The 19295-nt window shown below is 40.5% G+C and overlaps 1 long non-coding RNA gene across 1 annotated transcript; it reads right to left on the bottom strand.

Moving 5' to 3' along the window:
- Positions 1-3917: 3917 nt before the first annotated feature.
- Positions 3918-18101, bottom strand: LOC127527276 (uncharacterized). The gene is made up of 3 exons (XR_007934577.1): positions 17878-18101; positions 13948-14108; positions 3918-4068 (listed from the first exon to the last, which is right to left on the bottom strand). It is a non-coding gene; the product is annotated as an uncharacterized LOC127527276 (long non-coding RNA).
- Positions 18102-19295: the final 1194 nt, after the last annotated feature.

Here is a 19295-nt window from a genome sequence, read left to right as displayed (position 1 = left end):
GCAGAGAAAGAAAGAAGAACTATATTATATTATTCTGTCTATGTTGAAGCTTTTTAAGGTATTTTGTTTAATAAATATGTGTGTTTACACTCGGGACTTGTGTCTGTGCAATTGTGTTTGGGGTGGCTGTCTACACTGCTCACAAATGCTATATTCAACAATTGTGTTGTTTCTTTTTTCCCATTTAATTTTTGGACATTAAAAGGGGTGTCCCCCTAGACCCAAACTCTTCATGATCTGTCAATCTGCTTATTTTTACAGTGCAAAGAAGCACTTAGACATTAGACTTAATTGTAACCCTTAAAACCTTAGGTCGTAGGTCGATGATATATTTTGTAATTGTGTCATCAGATTTACAGTACAACAATATGACACTCAGGTGAAGAGTTATGAGTTGGATCAGGTGGTGAGGAATGATGCTAGACAGATCAGGGAGACCCAACATACAATGTGGGTGTGCTTTGAATGTTTGGCTGAGGCCACCATCAGGGAGATCTTCAACTCTCAACCCCAGAATAATTTTTCTTGCATTCTGAGGTAGGAAGGGGACATTAAACCTAAATGTGACGTGTTCTATGTCTCCATTCCTGAGGAGGCTGAGCAGAGCTGCGGACCTACAGTCATTGGTGTTTCTCATGGCAGCAATCTCCAAACCTGATGATGGACACCAGCAGTAAAGTTATAGGCAGAAGAAGGGGGCCTTACCAGTTTATGGAACAGTAGCAGCAGCTGACAGGTACCAATAGGCTAAGCAGAGTGCTGTGATGGCATTTGCAGGAGCAAAAATCCGGGCTTGGGAAGAGTTCAGTGAGGCCATGGGAAATTACTTTCAATTTGCCTTAAAGCAACTCAAGAAAACTGTCAGATGACTCAGGAAGGGCAAGCAGTGCTTCGCCTGTGCTGTTTATATCAGGGATGGAGTGCTACTGGCCTCACTTGGCAATATAATGGGAGCAGCATTTCAAGGACCTCCTAAATCCTACTAACACGCCTTCCTTCAAGGAAAGCACAGTCAGAGAACTCGAAGTAGGACTCACTCATTACTGGAGCTTAAGATGCTGAGATGCTTAAAAAAAACTCCTCAGTGGCAAGATCCTGGAGGTAAATGATATTCACCCTGAGTTCCTAAAGGCTCTTGATGTTATTAGGCTGTCTTGGCTAAAGTGCCTCTTCTTTGGAGGTCCCACACAGTGCATCTTTACTGGCAAACTGGGGTGTGTATTTCAAATTTAGGAGAATCACACTCCTCAGCCTCTCTAAGAAGTCTTATACCAGGGTTCTGGAATGAAAGATCCAGCTGCTGGTCAAAGTCTAGATTCAGGAGGAACAATGTGGATTTCATCCCATTCACTGAACACTAGACCAGCTTTTAAACCTCACAAGTATTCTGGAGGGTTCATTTGGAGTATGCCCAACCAGTTAACATCTGCTTTGTCAACTTGGAAAAGGCATACAACCACCTCCCTAGCAGTCGTAGACTATTTGGTGCCTGTACAACTGCAGTGAGTGCTTTGGTTTGTGTTGCCAACAGTACAGTAAATCAAAGTTATTCTCGGTGAGTGTGGGACTCCACAAAGGGTGCCCTCTGCCACTAATTCTGTTCATAATTTTTACGGGCAGAATTTCTGGGTACAGCAAAGAAGTGCAGGGTGTCTAGTTCACTGACCTCAGGATTGCATCTCTACCTTTTGCAGATGATATGGTCCTACTGGCTTTATCAAGCTGTGACTTCAGATGCGTACTGGGGCACTGGTGAACATTTTAAATCTGAGGTTGTAGATAACGTCCTAAAATACTAGTGCAATACTATCTTTTATTTTTATCGACTTTTGAATGTTTTTTTACCACATTTTGGGTTAGTTTTTTTGGCTTGTTGAAAGTTCAATTTATCCTTTGTTTTTGATCTCTGCTTGTATCTTTGACTATGGCTCATTTTTTGGTCCTCCTCTTTTTGATATGTTTCAGTGTGGGTTTCTGAGGTTCATACATCTAGTTTATGCTCATTTTGTTTGTTTTTTTATGTTATTTAGTTTCTATATGCCAAAGTGTCATCTGCTATGTTCCTTGTGCTTTTTGTGTGGCTCCCCAAGAGGTGGGACCACCTGCCCATAACAGCAAGGGACTGTTCTCAGCTCTATAAATGCAAAGGAAGACCCATAGTCCCTTGCGGTTCATTGTGAATGTGTTAGGTGGTTGAGTTCTCTACTTGTTATTTTGCTTTTTGCATATTTCTGAATTACTAGGAGGTTTGACCACCCTAACCCACTCTCACCTCAGAGTACTGCACCCTCCACCCATCCTTCTGCTGATACCAGCATAGCAGAGAGTCCCCCCCCCCCCCCCCCCCCCCCCCCACAATTACAGCAGCCCAGGTAAGCAGGGAGCTGAGGAGACTTCGTGCCAGCAAAGCAGTGGGTCCAGATGGAGTATCACCGTGACTGCTGAAGGCCTGTGCATTGGTGCTGGGGAGTCCTCTCCAGCGCATCTTCAACCTAAGCCTGGAAAAGGGGAGAGTCCCAAGGCTTTGAAAAACATCTTGCATCACCCCAGTCCCAAAGGTATCACGTCCTAGTGAGCTAAATGACTTTCAGCCTGTCACTCTGACGTCACATGTGATGAAGACCATGGAGCGGCTGCTGCTACACCACCTGAGACCACAGGTCTGCCACGCCCTCGACCCTCTGCAGTTCGCATACCAGGAGAAGGTGGGAGCAGAGGATGCCAACATCTATATGCTACACCGAGCTGGTGGTGGATTTTAGGAGGACCAGACCCCTCACAGACCCCGTGATCATCAGAGGTGACTATGTGCAGAGGGTGCAGACCTATAAATACCTGGGAGTGCAGCTGGATGATAAATTATACTGGACTGCCAATACTGATGCTCTGTGCAAGAGAGGACAGAGCCGACTATACTTCCTTAGAAAGCTGGCGTCATTCAACATCTGCAATAAGATGCTGCAGATGTACTATGAGACAGTTGTGGTGAGCGCCCTCTTCTACGCGGTGGTGTGCTGGGGAGGCAGCATAAAGAAGAGGGATGCCTCACGTCTGGACAAACTGGTGAGGAAGGCAGGCTCTATTGTAGGCACGGAGCTGGACAGCTTGACATCTGTGGCAGAGCGACGGGCGCTGAGCAGACTCCTGTCAATCATGGAGAATCCACTGCATCCACTAAACAGGATCATCTCCAGACAGAGGAGCAGCTTCAGTGACAGACTGCTGTCACCGTCCTGCTCCACTGACAGACTGAGGAGATCGTTCCTCCCCCACACTATGCGACTCTTCAGTTCTACCTGGGGGGTAAACGTTAACATTATTCAAAGTTATTGTCTGTTATACCTGCGTTTTTATCACCCTTAAATTTAATATTGTTTTTTATCAGTATGCTGCTGCTGGAGTATGTGAATTTCCCCTTGGGATTAATAAAGTATCTATCTATCTATCTATCTATCTATCTATCTATCTATCTATCTATCTATCTATCTATCTATCTATCTATCTATCTATCTATCTATCTATCTATCTATCTATCTATCTATCTACTGGGTTTTGTAACTTTTCACTCTTTTTTTTCGACCACTCATTGGATTTTTGTATTGGGACCTTCTTTGTTTTTTTAGATTATCTGTTTTGAAGGTATTGCCTTCAATACCTTTGTGCTCCTTAGGGCTTCTTGGAAAAATAAATCCTTTTCTTTATAAACATTCAATGTTTGCCCTTGTTGTGACTATCTGCTGTTATTTTGACAGTTTTCCTCCTCTAGTCAGCATTTATGACAATTATTTTGAGACTAGTGTGCTTAGGAACTCTCTAGTTCATAACACTGCCAGACAAAACTCTCTCTACCAAACCCCACACTTAAACACGTACATTTTATTTATAATAGAAATCCCTGTATCACTACTTGCCGTCTTTATTGCTGTCATTGAACAGAGGCATGTGGATCACTGTTGGAGCTGAGGCATCACTGTACACATTGCAGTCCTGAGGTTTTTGGCCTTTCTTGTCCACATGGGGAAAAGGAAGTTTGTATGCATCAGCATAAGCCTTAGCCTGATTCAATGTCTAAAAAAGAAAAGAAAAGAAAAAAAGGAAAACTTTGTTTTAATCACATTACCCAATAATGATCTTGCCTTAAGATGTAGGAGGATACGGAAAGAGTACTGAAATGTGCTCCCCGACATTATATCAATCAGATCATATGTTTAGCAAATTTAAAGAGAGCAGCCGATGGGATAGGCACTGATTGCCAACTACACTTTACCGGTCTCATTAAATGCATGGATAGGTGAGGTAAAAAGAGAGCATTTATTCTAAGAATGGATATCCTTTTACTTTAAGAATACAACAAATATATTAAATGTTCAGATGTTAAAATACAGACAGAAAAGGAACTCATGAAAGCAGAGTACTCTACATTTCTCAAGGTGTAGAAAAACTCAATGAAAAAAATGCAATGATTAAATCTTAGTATGTGAAGAATGAAACTTATTGTGATCTTTTTAAGTTTCTTGTGAGATACAGTCATAATGGAGACGGACACATTCTCCCTTGATTTTAAAGGGAAATCCATCCCTCCATTATCCAACCCGCTATATACTAACTACAGGGTCACAGGGGTCTGCTGGAGCCAATCCCAGCCAACACAAGTCTCAAGGCAGGAAACAAACCCCGGGCCGGGCGCCAGCCCGCCACAGGGCACACGCACTCACACACACCCACACACCAAGCACACACTAGGGACAATTTAGGACCACCAATGCACCTAACCAGCATGTCTTTGGACTGTGGGAGGAAATCAGAGTCCCCGGAGGAAACCACTACAGATGTAAGAAATTTGGAGGTCATGTCAACACCTTGAACTCTTTGTCATGTTCATCAAACCAATCCTGAACAATTTTATCAGCTGAGAAAGGTCACTGTCATCATGGAATACCATTGTCATGAAGGAGTGTATGTGGTCTGCAACAATGTTTAGGTAGGTGGTACATTTTAAAGTAAAATCCACATGAATGCCAGTTCCCAAGGTTTCTCAATGGAACACTGTCTGGAGCATCACACTGCCTCTGCCAGCTTGCCTTCTTCCCATAGTGGTACCTGCTGCCATCTTTTACCCAGGTAAATGATGTACACGCATCCAGACGTTCACATGATCTAAAAGAAAATATGATTCACAAGACCAGGGGCATCATGTATAAACAATGAGTATCCACAAAAATGTTGCGTACGCCCGACTCCACACTCACATCACGATGTACAAAAACTAAACTTGGCATAAAGCCACACACATTCTCACGGCAGCTCCCCCCCAACATTTCTGCTCAGTTGTGCAAACTGGCGGCACCCAGAGTCAAAGCAGTGCTTCTGTTCCTGTGTGGATTTCCCTTTCTTTTTTAGGTTCACATCCATGATGCAGGTTTTATCAAATACACTGAAATTAACCGTATCATGTTTATAAATTTAAGGCTCCTGATTGTAACCATTCTGTAACAATATAACGGTGCACATAATGGCCAAGCTATTCCAAATACCATAGCTGCTTTAGTGTTGTTACTCTCAGTACACCACTAAGAGTAGTTTAACCCAAGGTATCTGAGTGTGAAATCACAGCTATGAAGCCTTTCCCGCACGGACCTTGAGGCTCAGAAACAGTTTCATCCCAAGAGCTATGAACGGACTCGATCAGTCCATCAAGTGCTCCCGATAGAACTGTTTGTACTAACAAGTATAATTACCTCACTGAAAAATTGCACTGCAGCTGTAATAATATTGCACAACCTGAACCACTTCATGAACAATTTACATTATCTGCACAATATGTACATGTATATTTTTCATTGTTTTTTATTGTATTATTATTATTATTATGTTTCCTCCCACAGTCCAAAGACATGCAGGTTATGTGCATTGGCGATTCTAAATTGTCCCTTGTGTGTGCTTGGTGTGTGGGTGTGTGTGCCCTGCGGTGGGTTGGTGCCCTGCCTGGGGTTTGTTTCCTGCCTTGCACCCTGTGTTGGCTGGGATTGGCTCCAGCAGACCCCCGTGACCCTGAAGTTAGGATGTAGCGGGTTGGATAATGGATGGATGGATGGATCTTATCGTACCATACAATGACAATAAAAGGATTCAATTCAGTTCAATAGAATATGCACTGTATTTACAGAAGATGATGACTGGCTTCTAAGTCGATTTAGATTTCCAAACACTATCCTCTTGGAGCTGTGAGCTGTTAGAATACTAGGGTATACAGTAGACCCACGTGAAGTCGTGGTTCAGAGTTTGCGGCCTCAGTCGTTCGTGTATTTTTTCTTAGAACCTATCTAATAATTGTTAGCGGAAACCACAAATAACCTCCGCAATTTTTATGGCTTTTTTCGTAGCAATACTGTACAGTAGACAGAACAGGAAGCAACTGTAGAGGAAAACGCAGCTTGGGATGGTGAAAGTAGCCAATAGAATTTGAAACTGCAACTCCCAGCAGTCCCTGCAGTGGCTCCGATTGGTCTTCTGCTGAGGGTGCTGGGGCTGTTGGGGTCAAAGGATGTCAGCGTGGCTTTTAAAAAGGGGGCCGGTGACCAAAAGCAAAAAAAAAGTTTTTGTCATTTGTGCTTCAAGTTCCTGTCTGTCTGCCTTCTGTTGGGTTACCTGTACTTATTCGTTTTATCCTGGATCATTTTGTGATTGGCATCTGAATTGTCTGCCTGTGTAATGAGGACTGAAAGTGTATTCATGGCCATCCTGCAAAGAAAGGAGTGCTCCTGAACCCGTCCACCCATCTTCACCATTTCAAGAGCTAGTGGTAGGACTATCTTTACATTCCCATTCAACATGCAGATCTCTGGACTATCTATTTTCATCATTACATTTCATCCGTTGCTGTTTTTCATGATTTACTGTGTGTGTTTTGTTTGTGCTTTGTTGTATTTAATGTGTAATCGCCGTAAGGGGAACATGGGTGGTATCGTTGTTTTCATTTATTTAATTTGTTTTCATTACATTCTTTATTTGCTGTTTGATTACCGTTTTGCTTTGTTTTTGTCTCTGTTTGTGAGTGCATGCTGGTCGGGCCAAGGCTGGGTGCGTCCCTGGAATCTCCACCATAAAAATAAATAAATAACCGTCTTCTCGACGGAGTGGATCTTAGCGGCACCGGACCGCTACTTCGTTATTCATTTCTCCTTGCTGCTGATTGACTGTGATGCATCTCCAGCAGAGTGTCCTTGTGTTTTCCGTTTTGTTCCTCTTAACACTTAAACCGCCACAACCAGCTATAGTCGTTTCCCAGTGCCATTTGCAAGCATGCAGGAGCTGATCAGTCAGTGCATACATTCATTGGGCATACAGTTCATGACCACTGCCAGCCCTTTGTGAGTAGGGAGGCTAAACGCACCCCTAGAAGACATGGATGCTCCTCAAAAAAACCCTCTTAAAAAACACAGATAGACTACTTTCACATTGCTCCCTTACTTGCTGGGTGACTACTCTGTCGTGTGATATGCTTCTCACTTGATGCTACACATACTTAAAAGCCAGAACAGCACCTGTCCTTTTTGGCTGATTGCTTTGTTTCTCTCTCCACCCCTAGACATCCTCTGCTCCTGTTGAGGGTCCCGCTCCCGTTGTGCTCCCCTATGATGTTTGTCTATTCTTTAATCGAGAACTAACTGCATACTGAGCTCAATTACTTCTGAAAGAGACATGTTTTTTTGAAGTGCTTGAATAAAGTTCCTGTCTCTACAATCTCCTGTGTTTCTGTGCAATAAATTTATTCTGTGACTCGAGCATGACACCCTGCAGCATTGCAGCCTCAGTGTTCCTGGGATTGAGCCGCTGCACTAGACTAGCCTGCAAGCATCAGCGCTTACCTCTGTGTGCTTGAGTGCAGCCAGTTCAAGCGCAGTTGGCACAGTGATTTACTGAATTTCATCCATGGCGTCAGTTGCACCTTGGGCATATTTTTCAGTAGTTTTTTTAAATAGTTTTTACAGTTCATTAGCAGTGTATAAAATGATCAGTGTTGCAATAATTGTGATGCTCTTTGCATGAAAAAAAAAGTGTTCCATTAAAATTTCACTTTTTCTTTGTGAATTGTGACATTTACTTAAAGTTTAGCAAAAAAGTATTTGGCGTCCAGAGATGCATTAACCCCCAAGTATGTGGCAGTTTAAGGGTTGAAGCCCCAAGATGCCACCGAAACGCCCCTGCACCTTCTAAGGCTTCTGGTAATGAAAACGCGCTTGCATGAATTACAGTACATATACAGTAGCAGTGACATCAGTATTTTTCATTCTAGGACTGCGGGAGACATAGAAGTTCAGTATACAGGTTTACATTTACATTCTTTTTTTTTTAAGTATAGCAGTGCTACTATGAGTTAGAACTGCATCTCCCAGTAGTCCCTGCAGGGGCTGTTGGGGTCAAAGGTGGTCAGAGGGGTTTAAAAGGAGTGGCAGGTGTCCGATAGAGAGGGAAGTGATTTTTGGTGTTGTATTTTGTGTTACGTTTACCTTTCGGACTGCCTTCTGTTAATTAAGCCATTTTTAGTCGCTGTGTCCTGGATTGTATTCATTGTTGGGGTCTGGATCATCGGTCTACCTGTGTGCTGAGGACTGATTGTGGATTCACGGCTTTCCCGCAAGTATAGGAGCGTTCCTGAACCATTCATCTGTCTTCACCCTTACAGTGTCTACCGGTAGGACTGTTTTTATCATTCCCTTACAACATACAGATCTCTGGACTTACTCTCATCATCCTTCATTACATCCGCTGTGGTATTCCATGGACTTTGCTGTGTGGAGTTGTGTTTTTGTGTTTAATGTAATATCGCTGTAGGGGTCTGGGGTGGTATTACTTATATTATTTAATTTCTGTTCCCAGTGTGCTGTATTTTGTCTCTGTTTGTGAGTGTGTGCAGGTCGAGCCAAGGCTGGGGGCGTCCCTGGGATCCTCTATAAAAATAAACAAATCGCCGTCATCTTGACAGTGTGAATCTTAGCGGCACTTGACCGTTACATAAGGTAATGTATTAAGCCAAGTTTGAAATTAAATTAAAGTGTTTTGGGGGCATATTTAGGGTTTAAACTATAAAAATTGGCATTTTTTTTTAACCACATCAAAAATTTGCATTTATTCACAATTCGTGGGTGCTCTAGAAACATAACCCCCACAAATTTTGGGGTTGTACTGTATACTTGATATCATTTTTAAGAATGAAATGCATTAAAATATGTATATTACATTATACAGATAAATTTTTAACTTAAATAATGTTAAACATGTGGGGAAATGGTGGTGCAGCGTTAGCGATGAGCTGGCACCCTGTTCAAGGACCATGGATGGATGGAATAATTAAACATGTATTACAAAGATTTTTCAATGTTCCTTAAAAATTTTGAGGAATCAGCATTCTAAGCTTACAGCTGGTTTGACATTTATTATAGAGCTTATTGTGTGGTGATTGATATGTGGAAAAAGAAAATGGAAGGACAGGAATTGGGGGTTGATACATTTGACAGAGACAGCGCTGCTGAAATAAATTATTTCATCGAGGGTCGCACACGTCCCAGCAAGCATCTTGTGGGAGGCAAGACCACTCATTGCTACCACTATGCCACTGTGTCCCCATGTTTAATACATACTTTAGTGCATTTCACCATAAAAATGATATAAAGTACACATCTTAGTATTCTGTTCAGAGAGCTGTAATATCATGAATGTAATATATTCTGTGTGGAGATCAGTGCCTGCATGCTTCTGTCTACAGAAGAGAAAGCCTGTTTAAGAAGCACATATTGATTCACACACATAGAGCAGATAGAATTTGAAGCATTTAACGTACTGTTTTAGTTATGATAGTATTTGAAAAATAGTAAATTAAACATTGATTTTAAGATAAAGTTTATAACGTTCTACTTTAATGACAAAATAAACTACAAGATCAAAGTGGAAATTTCAAGATTGAAGTTGACATTTTGACCTTTTTTTTCCACTGTGTCCCTATTTTTTTTTCTTTTCTCTGCACCCTAATAAGCTTTCATATGACACTCAGACGGTGGGCTACGATTTGCCTTTTCATGGCGACTTTGATATCTGACCCTTCTTTATTTCGGCTCTGTGCAACTTTCTGAACTTGAACTTTCGGCTGTCTCTGCCACTCTGTATCACTCGATCAACTTCCTTTTTTGTTTATATCACTGCTTAAGCCATCAAATAGTATGTTTTTCCTTGCCTCCAGCACACATTCTCTAAAATTCTTCTTTTTTTCCTGTGCTTTTGCCATTGTCTTTTCAGAAAATGCTGAACTTAAGGGGCTATTTATATTGATTTGCATATGCAAAGGTGGTGTAATTCTGTGAGGAATTGGGCAGGGGCGACAGACGCATGCACATGCGTTAGATTTCACGCTGACTGGGATTTATGTAGTGTTAGCACGTGGAAGTTGGTTATGTGCATCTAAATTTTTCTACACACAGCATTGAACATGACTTCTTAGGCCACCTTCTTCCATTGCTTCATGTTTCAGTTCTGATGCTCACATTACCATTGTAGGCATTTATGTCAGTGGACAGGATTCAGCATGGAAACTATGTCCAGTCTGCAACTAAGTAGCCTAACCTTTCTCTCATGGTCAGCATTACATTTTCCAGCAATTTGTGCTACAGTAGCTCTCTTGTGGGATTGGACCAGATGGGCTTGTCTTTGCTCCTTTGCACATGTGAAGAAGCAATTAGAAAGGCAAGTAAAATGTTAGTTTATATCATAAAAACTATTAAATATAAATCAAGGGGCTTTAGGCTTGGACTATACAATACACTAATGTGACCACATATGGAGCATTGTGTGCGGTTCTGGTCACCATGCAAAAAGAAAGACGTAGCAGCACTTGAAGTTGTGCTGAGGAGAGCAACCAAGTGCATCCCAGGACTTCGGTACGTGTCCTACTTTGACAGACTCAGAGAAATAAACTTATTTAGTCCAAGCAGAGGAGACAGTGTGGGGACATCATCCAGGTATTTAAAATTCTCAAAGGCATTGCTATAGTAAATTCAACAGAATTCTTTCAACCTAAGGGTGAATCAGTGGAAATTATGGGGAAGTGCATTTATGACTGAAGCCAGAATGATCTTCTTATCTAATATATAAAGCAGAGTCGATGTATGTATGTGTGTATGTATGTTTGTTTGTCCGCCATACAAATCTGCATTGGGCGTCCGTATTTCTGGTGCTATTTGCTCGCTTTCCGACTCACAGTAGGATTTCAGTCTTGGTCTTTCTAACTGACTGGCACTATTTGTTCGCTTTCCGACGTATTATAAATAACGTACATTCATCTCACTATGGTGCTTATTCCGTACGTGATAACATGTGACACATTATAATTGTCCTGCTTTTCGCTAATATACCCATGCCACTGAAAAAAAGATGCACAATTAGAAAGTCCACTTCCGATGCCAGAAAAAAGTCTGTTTCAAGGGTGTCTAAAACGTTGCGCAAGACGTGACAATGTTTTCATACCAAGAATTCCGCTGATTCCAAATGATTTACCCTTTGATTTCAAACGGCTACAATTTCCTGTTCGTTTGGCTCTTGCTATGTCAATTAATAAGGCTCAAGGGCAATCACTGCAAGTTAAAGGCATCAATTTAGAAAATCCATGCTTTTCACACAGACAACTCTACGTAGCATGTTCTAGAGTGGGCAATCCTCAGAATTTGTTCATTTTCGCACCACAAGGCAAAACAAAAAATACAGTGTATCCAAAGGCTCTGGAATGACCACTTATATTACCTATTACAATAAAATGTCAATCAGAAAACTGTTCTATTTCTATGTTCTGTTTCTTTCATTTAGGAAATTCACCGGTTATAGATAACACTAGTAACACAATAAATTGTGGGAAGTTTCATCCTGTAAATCCTGCCTTCATGCCATAATCCCGACTGTTACAACAATAATAAACTCATCCCTTGACACTGGCTCTGTGCCGCTCACTTTTAAAATTGCTTCTGTAACCCCAACGTTAAAAAAGTCTGGCCTTGATGCTGACAATCTTAACAATTTCCGGCCTATTTCCCACTTACCTTTCCTGTCAAAAGTTCTTGAGCGTGTTGTAGCTTCCCAACTCACCAATTACCTAACCTCTAATAATTTGATGGAACCCTTTCAGTCTGGTTTCAGGGCGCGGCACAGCTGTGAAACTGCTCTGCTACGGGTAACCAATGATTTGCTTATGGCAGCAGACTCTGGACAAACCAGCATATTAATTCTGTTAGACCTCAGTGCAGCATTTGACACTGTCAGACATGACATCCTACTGTTCAGAATGGAGAACATGCTGGGTATCTCTGGCACTGCCCTCCAGTGGTTCAAGTCCTATCTGACTGATAGGCAAGAGTTTGTTAGTCTTGGCAACAGTAGATCCAGCTCAGCGCCAGTCACACAAGGAGTCCCTCAGGGCTCCGTCCTCGGTCCTCTGCTTTTCTGTATTTATATGCTTCCCCTTGGCCATATTATCCGTAGTTATGGATTGGGTTATCATTTTTATGCAGATGATACTCAGCTCTAATTCAATGTTAAAAGTGGAACTTCATCAGAGCTTTCTCAGCTCACAACCTGCCTTAGTGAAATTAAAACCTGGATGGAGCAGAACTCTTTAAAATTAAATTGCAATAAAACTGAACTCCTGCAAATTGGGACTAAAATGCAACTTAATAAAATGAGCTCCTTCCCAGTCCATCTTGGCAGTGATCTCATCAGACCTGCCTCTACTGTAAAAAATCTTGGTGTCATTTTTGATTCCTCCCTCACTTATTCCGCCCACATAAATCACATTAAGAAACTTTCTTACTTTCACCTCCGTAACATATCCCGTGTTCGCTCCTTCCTCTCCTTCTCTAATGCTGAGAAACTTGTCCATGCTTTTATCACATCCCGCATCGATTATTGTAATTCCCTACTGGCAGGTGCCCGTTCTAATCTTATATCACAGCTCCAGCTTATTCAAAACTCAGCTGCAAGAGTCCTTACTCAAACCAGCAGCAGCGAGCACATCACACCCATCCTGCTCCGTCTTCACTGGCTCCCTGTGTCCTACAGAATCGAATATAAAATCCTACTAATAACCTACAAAGCTTTAAATAACCTCGCGCCAAACTACATCAGTGACCTTCTCCATCACTATGTGCCTGCCCGCCCACTAAGGTCCTCTGATTCTGGTAATCTTGTTGTGCCCGTCACTAATCTACACTCCATGGGTGACAGGGCCTTCAGCTGTATAGCGCCCAGATTCTGGAATGACCTACCGAAATTAATCAGGTCAGCTGACTCCATGAATTCTTTTAAAAAACAACTCAAAACTCATCTGTTCAGGAAGGCTTTTAGCTCTACTTGACTTTATTACCTTTCTCTGTTTTTTTTTTTTCAGAATTTACTGTTTAATCTTCTTTGTTTATTTATCTGGTTTGTACAATCTATATACTGTATATGTTCTTTATTTATTCTGTAAGTGCCTTGAGCATGGGAAAGGCGCTATATAAATAAAATGTATTATTATTATTATTATTATTATTATTATTATTATTATTATTATTATTAAATTGTATATAGTACGATGGTTTTACTGATTTCAAACACAAAACCAGGCCAAATTTGACCCAGAGATGTTACAGGGGTGGCAGTCTCAGCATCTTTTTATAAAACATAAGCACTGCAATATATTGTGGCAAGAACTACAGAGATATGATAACAGCAGCCACACCTGGCTCTGGACTAGTCTACTGTAATGCACAACTTGGCTTAAACACATAGTTGGAAGCAAGACAGTTGAAAAATGAAATGATCTGAAAACAGATTAAATGACAACTTTGAAAAAACATCATAGAAAATAGCATTATAATTCTACAGTACGGTAACAACAGATTCATATGAAAAGTACAAAAATCTTACCATAAAACTATCCCCATCGCTGTAGTCCAATGAAATGATCACATCAACTTTCCGTTTTTCTTGTAACATCAGAGGGTAGGCGCAGTTTATAGCCAAACCAGCATCCACAAGGGACAAAAATTCCTTCTGTATCACATTACGTATGTTACTAATGTCCTCATCTGGAAAGAATAAATAACTTTTAAATTAATAAACATATACAGCATGGCCATAACGAGAGTACAGCCACTTAAGGTTAAATATATTCTAATATATTCATCCCACAAGGTATCTAAGACCACATCCTATATTATATATTTATAAATAGCATCCTTTGACAAATCTCCTAAAATCTCTTGTTTATTTTTTTTTATTTATCCATTTTATTTTATATTTCATTTTCTCAAAAAAGACATTGTTCAATAACATTGAAAACAAATTGAAAGAATCCTGCTAGATTCACATTATGCCTTGAAGACCTGGATGACATTCCTATTCATCCTTCTCCAGTGGAGACTAAATAGATTTAATTCACTAAATTTTTTAGAATAGGATGTATCCTTAAATCCAGGAATATATCTGGCTTAGGAGTAAAAGTATTTTGTCAATTTTTCTAATTTAGAAAAGTACCCCAAAGTTCATTGGGACTTAGGAGAGCTCATGAGCTCTCCTAACTCGTTAGGAACTGCCAGAAGATGGCATTCAGGCAGAGATCATCACTCATATCCAAGGAAAACCTGAATGTTTTGGAAATGCTTTGGAAACGCTGGACAACCATTAACTTGTAAAAAGATTTTGATTTTGACAAAGATGGAATAATATTCGCTGGCAGAAGGCCGGAGCCCTTACCCAGCTGGAACGCCTCAACAGTGAAAAGATCAGGGAAGAGAGCTTATTCAGGACATTACCTTCCCGCTACAGCACTAAGTGGCAACTCCCCTGGGTTACAGCGGTGCCTCGAACTCCCACAATGCTCCTTGGGAACTGGAATTTGGAGCAGCCCAGCTGGGTTCCGGTTAGCACCACCAGGGGGCACTGCAGAAACTGTTGAGCCCTGTGTGGCTGCACTTCTGCCACACACAGAAGTGCTGCCGGAAGAAAGTCATTGGACACCTGGAACACTTCTGGGTGTCCTATAAAAGGGGCCAGCTGCTACTACTCGGAGATCCAGTGTCGGGAGGAGGTAGGCTAAGCTTGCTGGAAGAGAAGTGGAGGTGAAGAGAGAAAAGTATGTTATGTGCAGTGTTTGTGCTTTGGAACTGTGCTATGTAGGTGGGAAATGGAGGAAAGCGTTTCCCATGGGGAAAAGAAATAAATAAATAAAACACGTGTACCGAACTTGTGTCCTGCATCTGTCTGTGTCAGGTTTGGGCATCAGAAGACACCCTCTGCAAGCCACAATTTGTAGCAAATCTTGTATGTTATGTAAGTGATCCATCTACTCGGAGAAGCCATGCAATGTCAGCCAAAACAAAGTGTTGGTAACGTTACTTTTTTGGCCACAGGGAAATGTAGCTTTGCAAGATGATTTGGGTATTTCACAACCTACCATTTCTCGAAATTTGCTCCAAATTTTAAATGCCTTTCCAACACATGAAATAGCACACAGATTAAATATTTCCTCAACACTTCACGGAGGTAACGTTAAAGCAATCTGCAAACAGATTGGCATGCACATAAAGATCATTGCCTCAAGTGTGGAGGACAACGTATATGTGAATAGCAAACAATATTATAATATCAACACAAAAGGTTGACATGAATGTAAACTGTATTGCAGTGGCCAGCATATTATGCTGAAGATAAGTGGGGCTGTATGAGTGATTGACAGCAAAATGTTACACAGAAAGACTGAGCTCTGCAAACAATGAACCCCTACAACATTTGTGTTACAATTTACAAGCCTGGTGAGGTTCAAGAAGGTACAGTAGGTGGACAACTCCAGGGTATTAGATAAATATATCTTCACAGCAAAAAACAGGGGTTTATGAAGGGGGACATGACGAGCAATTCTGATAGACGATTGGAAACACTGGAAGAGTAAACACGACTTATAGCCATGGCTAGTTTCAATATCTGTTACTTGATGAGGCGTTTTCAGTGGCTATAACAGCAAGAAGATGATTCTTCTGAAAGTTTGGCTATTGATCATTCATTGTTAAATAAATATGCCCGTCACTGAGCTTCACACTCATTCAGTTTGTGTGTCCCATCTTGGTGGTCATTACAGTCTTATACTAGATGTTGTTGAGATGTGGAAGCTTAAAGCAGTATCCTGCCTCACTGTTTTCCTACTACTTTGGATATTATAATTTATTATTATCTTAACATTAGTATCAGAAAACTGCAAAACCTCATAATAAGTGTCAATGTGTGGCAAGGGGTGCTATAAAATCATGATGTCATAATGCCTTTTGATTTCTATTTAACTGTTTTTTACAATCTATATATATAAAATTCTTTTCGTGTTTGAAACGGAAATTACATATGACCACATGATATGGAAATTACGTATGAAACGGAAATTGCGTAATTTAATAATAATGTAATTACGGAACGTTGTGAATTTCCCCTTGGGATTAATAAAGTATCTATCTATCTATTACGTATGCCCACACGATATGGAAATTACCTACACCATTTTTATATCGTCTTTACGAATTGTTATTATTTGTGTGCGCCCCGCGTTGCCATCTCCCACCCCTCCTGTCTGGACTACAGTGCTGAGCCGTCTGCCGCCAGGCGCGTTCTGACAGAGAAGTTTTATTTTTTCGTCCACGTGACTGTTGCTGAAACTGCCACATTGTAACTTTTTTTTAGTTGGCAGTATTTGATAGTAGAAGAGATGAGGAAAACAGCTTTGTGTCTTTCTACTTTTTAACTGAGCCGAGCTGTAAACAATGTGAAGACGAGAGTGCCTTCAGCTGCGAGGGGTTGTGACAACAAAGTGGATGCTGGGAGGCGCGGAATGTCGGGCTACTCCGCCGAGTTGAGAGCTTCGCAGTTTCGGGCAGCGTCCTCTTTTCTTGTACCGTTTGTGACACTTCAAGTCCCCCGTCGGCTCCTGAGAGAGTGGAAATCTTTGCGAATGAGTGTAATGGGCGCCATCGAAGCAGGACTCTGTTTGTAAACTGCGCTGCACAACTACTTACTGTCCCTTAAGGTAAGTTCAGGTCACTAAAACCCCATAATAGTCAAGGTTGCTATTGTGATTAATTATTTTAACAAGTAAATCACAGGCATGTAGTGCAAGGTTGTCAGGCAAAAATTTGGACGATCACATACAACATGTTATTTCTATACCACAGGCGGTCGTGTAGCGCCTTTCGTAAGGAATCTGCTACTTATCTGTTGTGTTATAGAGCCTTTAAAATATAGTTTACCCGAAACCACTCCAGTAGTGCTCAATGTATCTTTACTTCTTAAATGTTAATGTTTTACTGTTTAATAATTTATAGACTACATTTTATTTTTTTTCCTTGCACTCAGTGAGCGAAGCCACTGGGTAATCAACTAGTATAACCTAACATTTTATTTGCCTTTCAATAGTTTCCACAAAGATGGTTAGAATGCTGTGTCAACTTCAACCCCTAAAAAATGTTTTTAGAAGTTACAACATGAAATGGATCATCTCCAGTCTTGTATTTATAATTAACAAGTTGCTCTTTGGACTTTCTTCATTAATTGTTTTTTCAGGGTATTCACCCCATTTTGAATATGACACACATATAGACTTTACTACTATGAACAAAACAAAAAATTTTTGCTCTTTTGTACATTAACTCCAAGACTGCAGAATGAAAGCACAATCTAATAATGACAAAATAAAATTACAAACACAGTAATACCTTAAAGAGAACCATTTTCCATAGCTTTATCCCTACACTCTACATCCTTGAACATTAACATGAATGAACAGAAAGGGGCACTAAGTACTTGTCATCTTCTTACCTTCATTATTGACAGGACACTTGTAAAGATAATTGAAAGTGGTTCCAAACTTCCATTCAGACAGGGCTCTGTGTGTATTGAATATGAATTTGCAATCATCCCAAACTAGGAAGAGAGGTCAAAGTCACATAAATAAAATAAAAAGTAAAATGACAGCAAATATAAAACACAAAAGCCGGACATCATTTATCCAATAGTTTATCTGTTTTGTTGTCTGTGCAGTAGCTCCTGAACATAAGTGGTATGTCTAGAAGATTTTGAACTTCTTAACTCACAGTAAGTTTCCTCTTATTATTATTGATTCAGATACACATCATGTATATTATTATAGCCACATTAGCACAAAAAATCAAGTTAAGTGACTTTATTGTCATACTATCCATACACCGTATTGCAGCATACAGTGGCACAAAATAACATTCCCTAGGACCTCTGTGGTGCAAAATACATACGACAAGTGCAAGACAGGTAAAGAACTATACTGTACTATAATAGGTAAATAAATAATAGGTAAGTGAATAAATATTATTAATTCATTACTATTTCAAATAAATACTAACAGTTAAACTAATAATAAAAAAATAGTAGTACAAGTGTAACAAATGTATTGCATATAATTTCACTACTATGGGCAGAACTGAGGGCAGGGGGGCAACACAGAGCTTAGAGTCCAGACAACCAAGCAGTAGGAGTTATTGTACACTAGTGTTTGGCACAACTGATTTGGATGCTACACTACCTTCTGCTAAATGAAAGTTGGAAGAAGAAATCGTGGGAGGGGAGGGAGCGGTTCTTCACAATGTTCCTGTCTGGTGTATGATTATCTTGCTCTGGCAGATTTCATTTTTTTTTACACTAGGAGGTTAAGTGTTTCTAAACATCCGGGAACTGTTGTAGAAAATATGCAGACCCATTGTACACCATCTCCAGCATCACTATAATAGAATAAGCAAGCACAGAAACTGGATGGATTGGTGAACTAAACACTGTGACCTTGGGACTGTGGAGAGAGTCTCAGGCCTTGGCTCTAGATTATCTAGTTGATTGACAATGCATTGACTTTCTGCATGCTTTATTGTGTTGTAGATTTCATTTTAAGTTGTCCATCAATCTATGCTCAACAACCCATAATGACAAAGTGAAAACATATTCTCAGAAAAGTGTCCAAATTTATTGAAAATCCAAAACTGAAATCTCTGTTTCACAGAGGTGTTCAGACACTTAATTCAGTCCTTTGTAGATACTCTTTTGGAAACAATGCCAGCTTTGAGTTTTCCTAGTAAATCTCCACAAGCTTGGCACACATGGATGTGGGCTTTCTAAACAATGTCCAGTTAATTCAGTTTTCCACAGGTGGACTTCAGTTAAGTTCTTGACACACCTCAAGGAGAATTAAAGCAAACAGAATGAATCTGAGT

The sequence above is a fragment of the Erpetoichthys calabaricus genome, chromosome 3, assembly GCF_900747795.2.
Source record: "Erpetoichthys calabaricus chromosome 3, fErpCal1.3, whole genome shotgun sequence".
NCBI lineage: Eukaryota > Metazoa > Chordata > Cladistia > Polypteriformes > Polypteridae > Erpetoichthys > Erpetoichthys calabaricus.
The sequence above is the reverse complement of the archived record's forward strand: the minus strand, read 5'-3'. Positions and strand labels throughout refer to the sequence as shown.